Raw genomic sequence first — 13,588 nt, 5'->3', positions numbered from 1 at the left:
GAAAACTCGGTCAGCTGGACTCAGGCGCGGAATCCAGGCGCAAGGTTGGACCTAGTGAGCGACCGAGCGAGCAACCAGGCGAGCGACCGCGGGGGAGACAGCGGGGGAGCGATGCTGCATGTTGACTGTGGTCACGCATTTGTGCGTGGGTGGATAGGCGAGGAAGTGGGCGGTTGGACCGGAGCCCGGTGGGTCCCCGCAGCAAGTGGCAGTGGAGGGCGCCGCCATTTCCCTGCTCTGACCCCACCTCCACATACAGCATCATAACCCAGCGACTCTGAGTGGCCCGGCCCAGGTGAACCACCTAAGACGCTAATCCTCACCCAGCTGTGAGAAACAGCAGAGGGGGGTTGCCATTTCCCTGCTCTGACCACACCCCCACATACAGCGTCACAACCCAGCGACCTGGGAGTCCGGGGCACCGCTTCTCACACTTAAAGGGCCAGAACAGACCAAAAATGTCGCAAGAATATCTCAAAGCCCCAGAGCCCATAGATCTAAGCAATGAAGAAATAGCAAAACTCTCAGATGCACAGTTTAAAACACTGGTCATCAGGATCCTCACAGAACTGGTTGATTATACCGACAAATTAGACAAATATATGAAGGCGAAACTAAATGAAATGAATGGAATTGCACAGGACACCAATAGCAATGAAAAGGAAACTGGGACTGAAATCAATGGAGTGGACCAGAAGAAAGCAAATAATGGCCAAACAGAAAAGAGTCAAGAAGCAAGAATTCAAAGAAATGAGGAGAGTCTTAGGAACCTCCAGGACATCTTTAAATGCTCCAACATCCGAATTATAGGGGTACCAGAAGGGGGAAAGGCACAGCTACCAGTGGAAAACTTATTTGAACAAATAATAAAGGAGAATTTCCCCAATCTGGCAAAGGCAATAGACTTCCAGGAAATCCAGGAAGCTCAGAGAGTCCCAAAGAAGTTGGACCCAAGAAGGAACACACCAAGGCACCTCATCATTACGTTAGCCAAAATTAAAATGAAGGAGAGAATCCTGGAAGCAGCAAGAGCTAAGGGGACAGTCACCTACAAAGGAGTACCCATCAGACTGTCAGCGGATTTCTCCAAAGAGACCTTCCAGGCAAGAAGGGGCTGGAAAGAGGTATTCCAAGTCATGAAATCCAAAAACCTACAACCAAGATTGCTCTATCCAGCAAAACTTTCATTTAGAATGGAAGGACAGATAAGGTGCTTCTCAGATAAGGTCAAGTTCAAGGAGTTCATCATCACCAAGCCCTTATTATATGAAATGTTAAAGGGACTTATCTAAGAAAAAGAAGTTAAAGAAACATGAACAGTGAAAGGACAACAAACTCACAGTTATTAACAACCACACCTAAAACAAAAGCAAACTAAAAGGACAGCTAGATCAGGAGTGGAAACATAGAAATGAAGATCTCAAGGAGGGTTAGCAACAGGGGAGTGGGAGGAGGAGAAGGGGAGAGAAGCTACAGAAAATAAGTAGCATAGACAGTAGATAGAAAATAGATGGGGGGGCAAGAATAGCATGGGAAATATAGAATCTAAAGGAATTGAGACACATGGTCATAAACTAAAGGGGGGATAACGGTGTGGATGGGGGGTAGGGTAGAAGGGAATGAAGGGGGGAATAGAACAACTGTAACAGCATAATCAATAAAAAAATTTAAAATTAAAAAAAAAAAAGAAAAGGACTCACAGACATGGAAAACTGAAATGACTATAGGGGAGAGGGAAGTAGGTGCAGGTGGAATAGCGTATAAGGGGGATTAATGGTGCTGGAAAAAATACAATAAAAATAAGTTTAAAAAAATAAAAATAAATAAAAAATAAAAAAAGAAACAATGAGGATGGATGGGATATTCAGGAACTTTCTGTACTATCTTTGCAACTTCTCTATAAATCTTAATTACAGATTTATAATGAAATAAAATAAAAGGTTTATTTAAAGAAACATTCCAATACCATTCATCTTAGAATGTAATAATTAAAGTTTGGCTGCCTCCTCTGCCAAAGATAAAGTAATATCTTTATCCCAATTAGATTCATAATAGCTAATGGCTGTGCTCACTTTTTTCAGTCTATTTTCTCCTTTTGGGGGATGGGGTGAATTCAGTTGAGGTGTCCTGAAGTTCACTGCTTCCATCCTTCTTCATCATCTCCACTCCACTAGATCCCATGCAGAAGATTCTTAATTCTAAATAAAAATCCACTCTAAATAAAAATTCCATTCTAAAACTTCCATTTGATTTTTTTTTTCTAACTTTGAGTTTTTGCTGAGATTTTCTACTCTTTCATTTGTTTCCAGAGAATTTGTAATTGACTATTGAAGTGTTTTTGTGACAGCTGCTTTTAAATCCTTGATGATTTGGATAATGTGCAGAAAATTCAATATCCCATTGATCTCACTATTGGGTCTCAGTCGGTTGACTTTTCTCATTCAAGTTGAAATTTCCTTGGTTTTTGGTATGAAGGATGACTTTTTTCTTCTTTGTTGTGTCCTGGACATTTTGTCTCTTATGTTAACAGTCTCTGGGTCCTAGTTCAAGTTTTGATTTTATCAGGCAGTCACCCTGCTTAGATTTAGCATGCAGGTCCTAGACTACTTTTGTGGGCCATGGTTCCAACTGAAACTTAATTTTCAGAGCCTTTATGGTATTATTTTGGTTTGTGTAGTTTATCTGGTGTTGTTGGGCTTTCCATCATCCCTGCTGGTGCCATTGGAGGGCAGAAGTTTGTACCCTAATCCAGGCCACCAAGTATCTCTCAGTGCATCAGGAGCAGCCTTCATGGATAAGGGATCTTTCTTGGAGCCAGTCTTTAAACACTCACAAGTTGATTATCCATCATAAAATGTTAGTTGCAGGATGGCTATCTATAATGGCAACATAACAAGTGCGGTCACTCCTTCTCCCTGTTGATGTGTACATGTTGATCATTCCTTTTACCTGAAAAAGCCAAATCTACTCAATAAGATTCATTTGGTATATTTCAGAAATAAGTAGAAACTGCTATTTGGGCTTTGACAGGGCATTGTTTCCCCAAGTTTCATACAGAGACTGCTGAATTTACTCTATGAACAAATGAACTGGGGTGGTAGGCAAAACAGGCAACTAGTAACTAACTTGTAAGTCACTGTCCAGATAACCATCCTGATTTGGGCAGGTGAGAATCTACTATACCTTATTTCACCAAGCCAAAACTCTAGACTGTAAGCCCTGTTGTACCCTAGCACATAGCACAGTGCCTGGCACATAGTATGAACCTAAATAAACATTCGTTTAATGATAGTATTTTACTGGCTAAGGCATTGGGTGGGGAAAGAGAACAGATAGAACACCTTCCTGATCACATAATTTCTCTACCATGAGAAGACCCCAATGCCTAAAAAAGTATGTGCATTTATAATAGTTAAACTAAATTATAGCCAATGATAATAAATATTAAATTATTCACTAAATATAACCAAAATATCAGGGCTTTAAAACTATATTATTCTCTTCCTATACATACATTAGCATTGGATAGCAGAAACTAATTTTAGCAGTCACCTCAACTAATGTATATAAATCACATTCCTAAAAATGAGACTTTTATAAAAAAAGAAAACTAAAACTAAAATTTGCCAAATCACCTCAGAGTGAAATGTTATTTAAGGATTAGTAGAACATTTATTTTCCTAGCATGTGAATAGGATGCTTGTTCTCATAATTTTCCTCCACGTCCTACCTCAGAACTGAGTCTTCTGGCATCTGCAACAGGTTTTTTTTAACTACATACATACACCTGTTTCAATTCGGACTCCCCAGAATCAGTAAAAGAAAGCTCTTACAGATGACATCAGCAGGATGGGGCTTCTGTCAACCATACACTTTGCTGGCGAAAGAAAGCAGTCTGTCTCTGTCATTACAAGTGAGCCAAAGGACAATAAAAATGTTACTTGTATTAAATTAATGAAATAATGTTACAAGTTTAGGAAAGCGTGTGTTTCATGTTAAGCATTTTACCATAATTACCCTTGCTCTGTGTAAGTTTATCTACATTTTAGTGGAGGAGCTCAAGAATCATTCTTTTCGAGAGTGCTGTGTTCTAGTTATGCAAGGTGAATGAGTTCTAGAGATCTGCTGTACAATGTAGAGCCTATAGTCAACAGCACTATGTCATGTACTTAAAAATGTGTGAAGAGGGCAGGGCTCATGTTAAGTATTCTTTTTTTAAGGTTTTATTTATTTATTTTTAGAGAGAGGGGAAGGGAGGGAAAATGGGAGGGAGAGAAACATCAATGTGTGGTTGCCTCTCATGCACCCCCAACTGGGGGTCAGGCCTGCAACCCAGGCATGCGTCCTGACTGGGAATGGAACCAGCGACCCTTTGGTTCACAAGCCAGCACTCAATCCACTGAGCCACACCAGCCAGAGCCTCATGTTAAGTATTCTTTCCAAAAAAAGGAGAGAGGAACATAAGGAAACTTTTGGAGGTGATGAATATGTCTATTTCCTTAATTGTGGTGATGATGCCGTGTGTGAATGCATATGTCCCAACTTGCTGAATTGTATACATTAAATATGTGCAGCTTTTTGAATATCAATTATACTTCAATAAAGCTGATTCTTTTAAAAAACCTGCTAGTTCTTTCCTTTTCTACTCTAGTATATTTCACTCAGCGAAATCTCAGGGTCTCAAAGGGGCACCTCCCAGAGAAGCGCAAGCTTGGTGATAGTGCAGGTTCAAGAGGGGCAGCCAACAAAGCTGTTAGGGGCCTAGGTTTTGTTGCCAAGCCTGCAAAAAGAGCTTATCACCTATGAGCCAGAGCAGACTGTTTAACGGTCAAAAAGACCCTCAGCACATCATTTGGCAAACACATGTAGTGCCCCTGCTGTGTCTGCAGCAGGTCTATAAAGAAGGCCCCGGATTTTAGTGATGAAAAGAAGAGCTTCCAGCCCTCCAGAAGCCTGTGGTCTCTTGTGGAGATGGATGTGCAGAAAACTTTCAACACATCATGGCAAGTGCTTCTTGCCATGAAGGTATGTAAAATTGGTCAGTAATATTTAGGAGAGGGTATTCATGGGCCAGCCTGAAGGAATCTGGGAAGGCTCTGTGGGCTGGAAAAGTGATTAAGGAGACAATTTTTAAGTTGAGATTTGGAGCATGAGTGACATTGTTTATCTGCTCAAATATTTACTAAGTACTTACAAAGTGTTCGGTACTGGGTATACAAGTGTGAACAAAGCAGACATGAGCTTTGTCTCCATAGGGTTCACAGTCCAATGAGGTAGGCAACAGATAAATTAACAAAACTGTAATTGCCAGTTTATATAAATGCATGAGCAGACTGTGGGGGAAAAGTAAGGGAAAGCATTTTCAGCTGAAGAAACAGCATGCTCAAACGTCTGGAAATAAAGAACTCAGAGCACGTGTATAAAACAACGAGAGCCAATGCAGCTGACTTACATAATAAGTACAGGAGAATGGAAGGAGCTGAGGTTGAAAAGATAAGCAAGAGACATATCATACAGGATCCTGAGAAATTTAGATATTTCCCAGAATAAAGGGATAGCACCAAAGGGTTTTAACCAAGAGAAACACATTCTGATAAAATATTTTTAACTAGTTAGTTGGCTGCTTTACACAAGTACCAAAAGGCCAGCAGGAGGTTATTGTAGTAAGCCAGGTGGCAGAAGATGATGGCTTACAGTAGGTTGGAGACAGTAGAAAAGAAGTGGATTGATTGGACATATATTTGAAGGTAGGAAATTTATGGGACTTGATAACAGATTAAAATGGGATATTGAGGAAGAGGAGGAATCAAGGATTTATACGTGGGCAAACAAAGTGGCTGGTGACATTATTTATTGGCATAGGGAACTCTGGAGAGAAGTGAGTTAGGGAGAGGGGAGTTGAAAAACAGGAGTTCTACGTCCAGTCAGGCACGGGTAAACACAGCTCACCTCCTTGCACAGCCACAGCAAAAATTACAACTAGGCTACAAAACAACTACCAGAATCACCAGAAAATTGAGCTGTATTGAAGTCTGACAACCAAGGAATTTAAAAAGCCACATTCATCCAGATGGTGAAAAGGGGTGGAGATGTGAAATGGGCAGTCACACATCCACGTATGGTGGCTAAAAATCAGGAGAGATGCCTCAGGAGGGAGGGATCTCAGCCCCACACCAGACCACCCAGTCCAGAATTCCAGTTCCAGGAAGATAAGTCCCCATTAACTTCCAGCTATAAAATCCAGTGGGCTTTGGGCCAGCAGAAGAAACTGTGGGATTCTCAGGAGACTCCTCTTAAAGGGTCCACAATGGTCTCAGGACTTACACAGACTTACTCCCTCTGGCCTCCAGCACTGAGGCAGCAGCTAGAAGGGCACCAGTAGCATATGGAGAAAAACTAAACTGTCTGGCATCAAGCATGCCAAGTGCTAAGGGACAGCTTCCTCCCAGACAAATATCCAGTGGCCAGGCAGTAGCATTGTCTCTTTTCTGAGCCCACCCCTACACAGAGCCACAGAGCAGAGACTCCATATCACAGACTCCATCAACCTGGCAGACATGGGTTGTCCTGCCCTGGTGATTACCTAAGGCTCTGCCCCCACGCAACTTATTGGTGCGTTTTTCTACAATAGGCCACACTACTAAGACAGGGAGTCAAAGCAGCTCTACCTAATACGTAGAAACAAACACAGTGAAAGCTGTCAAAAAGAGGAGACAAAGAAACATGACCCAAATGAAAGAACAAAATAAAACTCCAGAAAAAGATCTAAACAAAATGGAGATAAGCAATCTCTCAGTTGCAAAGTACAAAATACTGCTTATTAGAGTGCTCCAGGAAATCACTGGGTACTTCGATAGCATAAAAAAAAGACCCAGACAGTAATGCAGATTACATCAGTAAAATAAAGAAAAATTTACAGGTCACCAACAGTGGAGTGGATGAAGCTGAGAATCAAATCGATGACTTGGAACATAAGAAAGAAAAAACATTCAATCAGAACAAGAAGAAAAAAGATCCAAAAAAATGAGGATAAGGTAAGGAGCTTCTGAGACAACTCCAAATGTACCAATATTTGAATCATAGTGGTGCCAGAAGAAGAGAAATAGCAAGAAATTGAAAACTTCTTTGAAAAAATAATTAAAGGAAAATTCCTTAATTTGGTGAAGGAAAATTACATACAAGTCCAAGGACAACAGAGAGTCCCAAACAAGACAGACACAAAGAGGACCACACCAGACACATAATAATTAAAATGCCAAGGTTAAAGATAAAGAGAGAATCTTAAGAGCAGCAAGAGAAAAGCAGATAGTTACCTACAAAGGATGTCCCATAAGATTGTCAGCTGATTTCTCAAAAGAAACTTTGCAGGTTACAAGGGTCTGGCAAAAAATATTCAAAGTGATGAAAAACAAGGACTTATAACCTAGATTACTCTATCCAGCAAAGCTATAGTTTAGAATGGAAGGGCAGATAAAGTGCTTCCCAGACAAGGTAAAGGTGAAAGAATTCATCACCACCAAGCCATTATTATATGAAACGTTAAAGGGACTTATTTAAGAAAAAGAAGATCAAAACTATGAACATTAAAATGGCAATAAATTCACACCTACCAACAATTAAATTTAAGAAACAAACTAAGCAAAGTAGAACAGAAACAGTCATAAATATGGAGATCATTTGGAGGGTTATGAGTTGGGAAGGGAAAGGGGATGAATAGGGGAAAAGATACAAGGCATTAAGAAGTACAAATTGGTAGGTACAGAATAGACAAGGGGATGTTAAGAACAGTATAGAAAATGGAGTAGCCAAAGAACTTATATGCATGACACATGGACATGAAATAAGTGGGAAGGCATTGTCAGAGGGAATGGGGGTACTGGTTGGAAGGAAGCAAAGGGGGAAAAACTGGAACAACTGTAATAGCATAATCAATAAAATATATTTAAAAAATAAAAATGTTTTTTAATTTTTATTTTTATTAATGGCCTTTTATTTTTATTAGTCTTTTATCTTTATTTTTATTTTAAAAATTAAAATTAAAAATAGACATTTTTAATGTATTAAAAAATGTCTATTATAGACATTAAGTTTAAAGTCCCTTTGTGATTTCCAAGTGGAGTTACCATAAGCAGTTAGTGAAACTACTCTTATAGTTCAGAGGCATTGGCTGAATAATTTACTTTTAGGTTCATCTACATATAAGTGATATTTAAAATGCCAGGAAGGTATAAGGTCACTTATGGAGAGGGAGAGAAAGAAGACATAGAAATAAGCTCCAGGAAACACGAATATTAAGAATGTGGATAGAAGAGAAATCAGCAAAAGACACTGAAATATTGTGACAGACTGATTGGAAAATATATGCTACTATAAAAGTGTGGTGTCATGGAAATCATGAAAAAAAAGGAGGGAATGGCCAACTGTGCTGAATGTAGTCAGGGACAGAAAAATGCTCCCTATATATAGCAATATGGAAATCATTGGTGACTTTGTTTTTCTTTTTTTAATTTTTTTAAAAGATTTTATTTATTTATTTTTAGAGAAGAGAATAGAGGAAGAAAGAGAGGGAGAGAGAAACATCAATGTGTGCACACACACCCCTGCTGGGGACCTGACCTGAAACCCAGATCTGTGCCCTAGACTTGAACTGGCAACCCTTTGTTTTGCAGGCTGGAACTCTCAATCCACTGAGCCACACCAACCAGGACTCATTGGTGACTTTGACAAAAATAATTTTAGTGAAGTGATAGGGACAGAAGCATGATTCATTAGGGCAAATGAGTGAATGGGAACTGAGGTGTGGAGAAACTATTAAAAATAACTTGTTCAAAAAATGTTTTGTAAAGGTGAACAGTGTAATGAGATCATAGTTCAAGGAGGACAAGAAGCCTAGAGACATTTTAATTTATGATAAGGGAGGGCAGGAAGATAGGCAATTCATCAGTTATGATAAGAGGAAAGAGAGAAAATAGCCCCAGATAAAGAAGATGTGAGATTTAGTTGAAAGAAGATAAAAGACGATCATCTATTGTCTTAAAAAATAGAAGGCCAGGTCATCAGATGCAAATGGGAGTTATAAAAGGCAGATTATAGGGAGAAGGGTGGGAGTAGAGAGAGATGATTTAGTAGGAAGCCACTAATATTATCACCCATGATCCTCACCTCCAACTACTCATGAACTTTTCTAATCTCCTCACCTGGAGTGTGGGAGAAAAGGGCAGAAATGATAAGGTGTCCCTTCTGAAATTGTATTATGACCAAAATGTTGCACATTCTTTCTCACTCACTCATCATGAAGAAAATCAGAGCTGCTGTGCAGTGAGCTGCCCCATGAGGAAGCCTACTTGCCAAGGAACAGAAGGAAGCCTCTGGCCCATAGCCCAGGATGACCCGAATCCTGCCCACAACCACATAAGGGAGCATGGAAGGTGTCTTTAGCTGAGCCTGCAGATAAAACTACAGCTTAAGCTGACGGTGGGACAACAAGCTTATGAGAGACCTTGAGTCTGAGATGCAAATGTAAGCTATACCCAAATTCCTGCCCCATAGAAACTGTGAGGTAATAGAGATTTGTTTTTTAAGCTGCTAAATTTGGGGGTGACTTGTTACACTGCAATAGAAAACTAATACAGAGAAGAAAGCAAGAAACAGAAATCTTGAATGGTAAGAAATAAAGTTAACTATGTTTAGAATTGATGGTGTTAAATGACCAGTTTATTAAAAATTCTCATTTCAGTGGGGTAAAAATAGAAAACATTTTATATTTTCTTCTAATTTAATGCATTCAACTCTACCCTGTCAAATTCCCATTTTTTATTCTTCAACATAGCTGAGGAAGATTTCATAACTTATCACTCACTTGCAATTTAAAGGTCCATTCAGTTTAACACTCCAATGTCTTTATTAAAAATGTCTCAGATTTTGGAGCAGCACCGTAACCCATTATTTGGTCCAGAGCTTGAATAACCAGTGCTCTAAACCTTCTAATAACATTTCACAAAGGGTATCCCACACAACAGTGTGGCACCTTAGCGTATTCTTCAGAATTCTGCCAAAAACAAAATAAGCATATGCTATCTTCATTCTCTCTAGAATTTATTTGAAGTCTAACTATGAGAAAATTATTTGACTGCATTATAAAGTTGCGTGTTTCTTCTGAATTGGTGTTTCAGGATTCTTAGGGTACAAATCCTAGCAATGGAATTGCTGGGTCAAAAGGCAGTTCCATTTTTAGTTTTCTGAGAAAATTCCATACTGTTTTCCCTAGTTGCTGAACCATTCTGCATTCCCACCAACAGTGTACTAGGGTTCCCTTTTCTCCACAGCACTGCCAGCACTTGTTGTTTGTTGATTTCTTTGTGATGGCCATTCTTACCAGTGTGAAGTGGTATGTCATGGTGGTTTTAGAGGGTGGGAGGTGGGGGTTGGTGGGGCAGGGAAGAGTCATGAGGGAAAAATGAAGACAACTGTACTTGAATAACAACAAAAAATAAAAATAAAAATAAAAATAAAGTTGTGCATTTCTTCATTCTTGATAACCTGCCTTTTAAAAAATGGTGTGTCCAAGCAGAAAATACTGGAAATTGTTGGGTGTGATTGTTTCATGAATGAATACATGGCTTCAATCTGCTTACTGATGGAGACTTCCAGCAAAGATAGAGGTATAGGTAGACACACTGTGCTTCCTCGCACAACCAGAATAAGGACAACAACAATTTAGAAACAAAAAAGCAACTAGTACTGATAGAAAATTGAACTGTATGGAAGTCCAACAACCAAGGAGTTAAAATAGATACATTCATCCAGACAGGTAGGAGGGGTGTAGTCAGGTGGCCAGGTGAGAGGGGTCACAGCAAAAAAAGCAGTGGCTGGTGGACCCTGGGTGCTCAGGGTGGCAGTGTGCAGACCCAGCAAGGTGGCAGATTGTGGACGGGTATGGCACGCAAGGCAGCTGGTGGACCAGGCGGTCCCACATTCACACGCAGATAAACCAGGTTAAACTGGGGAGCGAGACAGACCACACAACCCAGAGTCCCAGTGGGGGGAAATAAAGCCTCAAAACACTGATTGAAAACACCTGTGGGGGTTGAGGCGGCAGTGGGAGAAACTCTCAGCCTTATAGGAGAGTCTCTCATTGGAAAGACCCACAGGGTTCTAGAACATACACCAGCCTACCCAAAGGGGAATCAGTACCAGAAGGGCCTAGTTTGCATGGGGGAAGCAGCAGAAGTGACTGAAATCTGGCAGAGACTCGAGTGAGCACTATTGTTTCCTCGCTGACTCCTGCCCCACATACAGCATTACAACCCAGTGACTTGGTTGCCCTGCCCTGGCGAACACCAGGGGTTCCTCCCCTCACTACATAACAGGCACATCAAGACAAAAAAATGTCCCAAATGAAAGAAGAGATCAAAGCTGTAGAACAAATACAACTAAATGACGAAGAGATAGCCAACCTATAAGATGCACAGTTCAAAGCACTGATGATCAGGATGCTCACAGAATTGGTTGAATTTGATCACAAATTAGATGAAAAAATGAAGGCTGTGCTAAGTAAAATAAAGGAAAATGTACAGGGTACCAATAGTGATGGGAAGTAAACTGGGACTCAAATCAATGGAATGGACCAGAAGGAAGAAACAACCAAACAGAAAAGAATGAAGAAACAGGAATTCAAAAAAATGAGGAGAGGCTTAGGAACCTCCAGGACATCTTTAAACGCTCCAACATCCGAATTATATGGGGTACCAGAAGGAGAGGAGGAAGAGCAACAAGTGGAAAACTTGTTTGAACAAATAATTAAGGAGAAGTTCACCAATCTGGCAAAGGAAATAGACCACCAGGAAGTCCAGGAAGCTCAGAGAGTCCCAAAGAAGTTAGACCCAAATACAAACATACCAAGGCACATCATAATTACATTACCCAAGATTAAAGATGAGGAGAGAAAGCAGCAAGTGAAAAGCAGACAGTTATCTACAAAGGAGTTCCCATCAGACTGTCAGCTGATTTCTCAAAAGAGACCTTACAGGCAAAAAGAGGCTGGAAAGAAGTATTCCAAGTCATGAAAGGCAAGAACCTACATCCAAGATTACTCTTTCAAGCAAAGCTTTCATTTAGAATGGAAGGGTAGATAAAGTGCTTCTCAGATAAGATCAAGTTCAAGGAGTTCATCATTACCAAGCCTTTATTATATGAAATGTTAAAGGGACTTATCTAAGGAAAAGAAGATAAAAAAACATGTACAGCAAAATGACAGCAAACTCACAATTATTAACAACCACACTTAAAAACAAAGTAAGGAAACAACTAGAACAGGAACAGAACCACAGAAATGGAGATCACATGGAGGGTTAGCAACAGAGGAGTGGGAAGAGGAGAGAGGGGGAAAAGGTAAAGAGAATAAGTAGCATAGATGGTAGGTAGAAAATAGACAGGGGGAGAGCAAGAATAGTGTGGGAAATGTAGAAGCTAAAGAACTTATGCATATGACACAGAGACATGAACTAAAGCGTGGGAATGTGGGTGGGAGAGGATAGTGCAGGGTGGAGGGGAGAGAATGGGAAGAAATGGGACAACTGTAATAGCATAATCAATAAAATAATATATTTTTAAATCTGCTTACTAATGGAAATGAGCATTTCTTAATTTATTATTGCCTTGAAGTACGTCTTGATTTGATGATCACTGACTTACATTAGGTATCTTGTTTAAGATTTCAACTGCTTTGATATTCTTTCTCTTTTAATATCTCTTTAAACATTTAGTAATGTGTAAATGAATGGGAATATGTTTGGAATTGTTTCTTGGATGAGTTAATTCATCAGTGAGATAATACTTCATTACCTGGGTTTAAGTTTATAAAATATCTCACATACCCCTACTCGTGTTGTGACAATTTTATAATCTAAATGTGTTCAATATTTAAGAAAGTCAGATATAGGCTGACCTATAGAAACTGTCAAGTAGTGAAATTACTGTTTTTATTTTTTTTTAAGATTTCATTTATTTATCTTTAGAGGGGAAGAGAAGGAGAGAGGGAGAGAAACATCAATGTATGGTTGCCTTTTGTGCATCTCCTGCTGGGAACTGGCCTGCAGGGAACCAGCCTGCAACCCAGGCATGTGCCCTGACTGGGAATCGAACCATGATTGTCTGGTTCACAGGCCCACGCTCAATCCACTGAGCTACACCAGCCAGGGCCTTGTTTTTATTTTTAAATATATTTTCTTGACTACTAAAACTATGGAGTGGGGTGTGTATGTGTGTACACATACTTAAAGCTATCCTTTTACCCCACCACCCTTCTATGGCACCACCTTGAATTGGAGAGAAGGCTGTGGTCTGGTTCTGAGACACCTCTCCACCTCTTTCTCCTGGCCTGCCTCCCCTGGGGATAAGGACTGGGAGAAACAAACAAGGAAGCGGAGGTTATTCTAAGGAACTGATATTCTACTGGAGGTCATGACAGGAGCATTTTTAATCCACTCTGGGTATTCTGATGCTGGTGCCCTAGCTGATATAGTGGCTTCTACAATGTATACCCAAAATGCATGGTTTGGGGGCTTGGTATTCAGATTAACCCCTGCCT

This window comes from Artibeus jamaicensis, unplaced genomic scaffold (genome assembly GCF_021234435.1).
Source record: "Artibeus jamaicensis isolate MK-2021 breed Jamaican fruit bat unplaced genomic scaffold, CSHL_Jam_final contig_335, whole genome shotgun sequence".
Classification (NCBI taxonomy): domain Eukaryota; kingdom Metazoa; phylum Chordata; class Mammalia; order Chiroptera; family Phyllostomidae; genus Artibeus; species Artibeus jamaicensis.
This window is presented reverse-complemented; position numbering follows the sequence as displayed.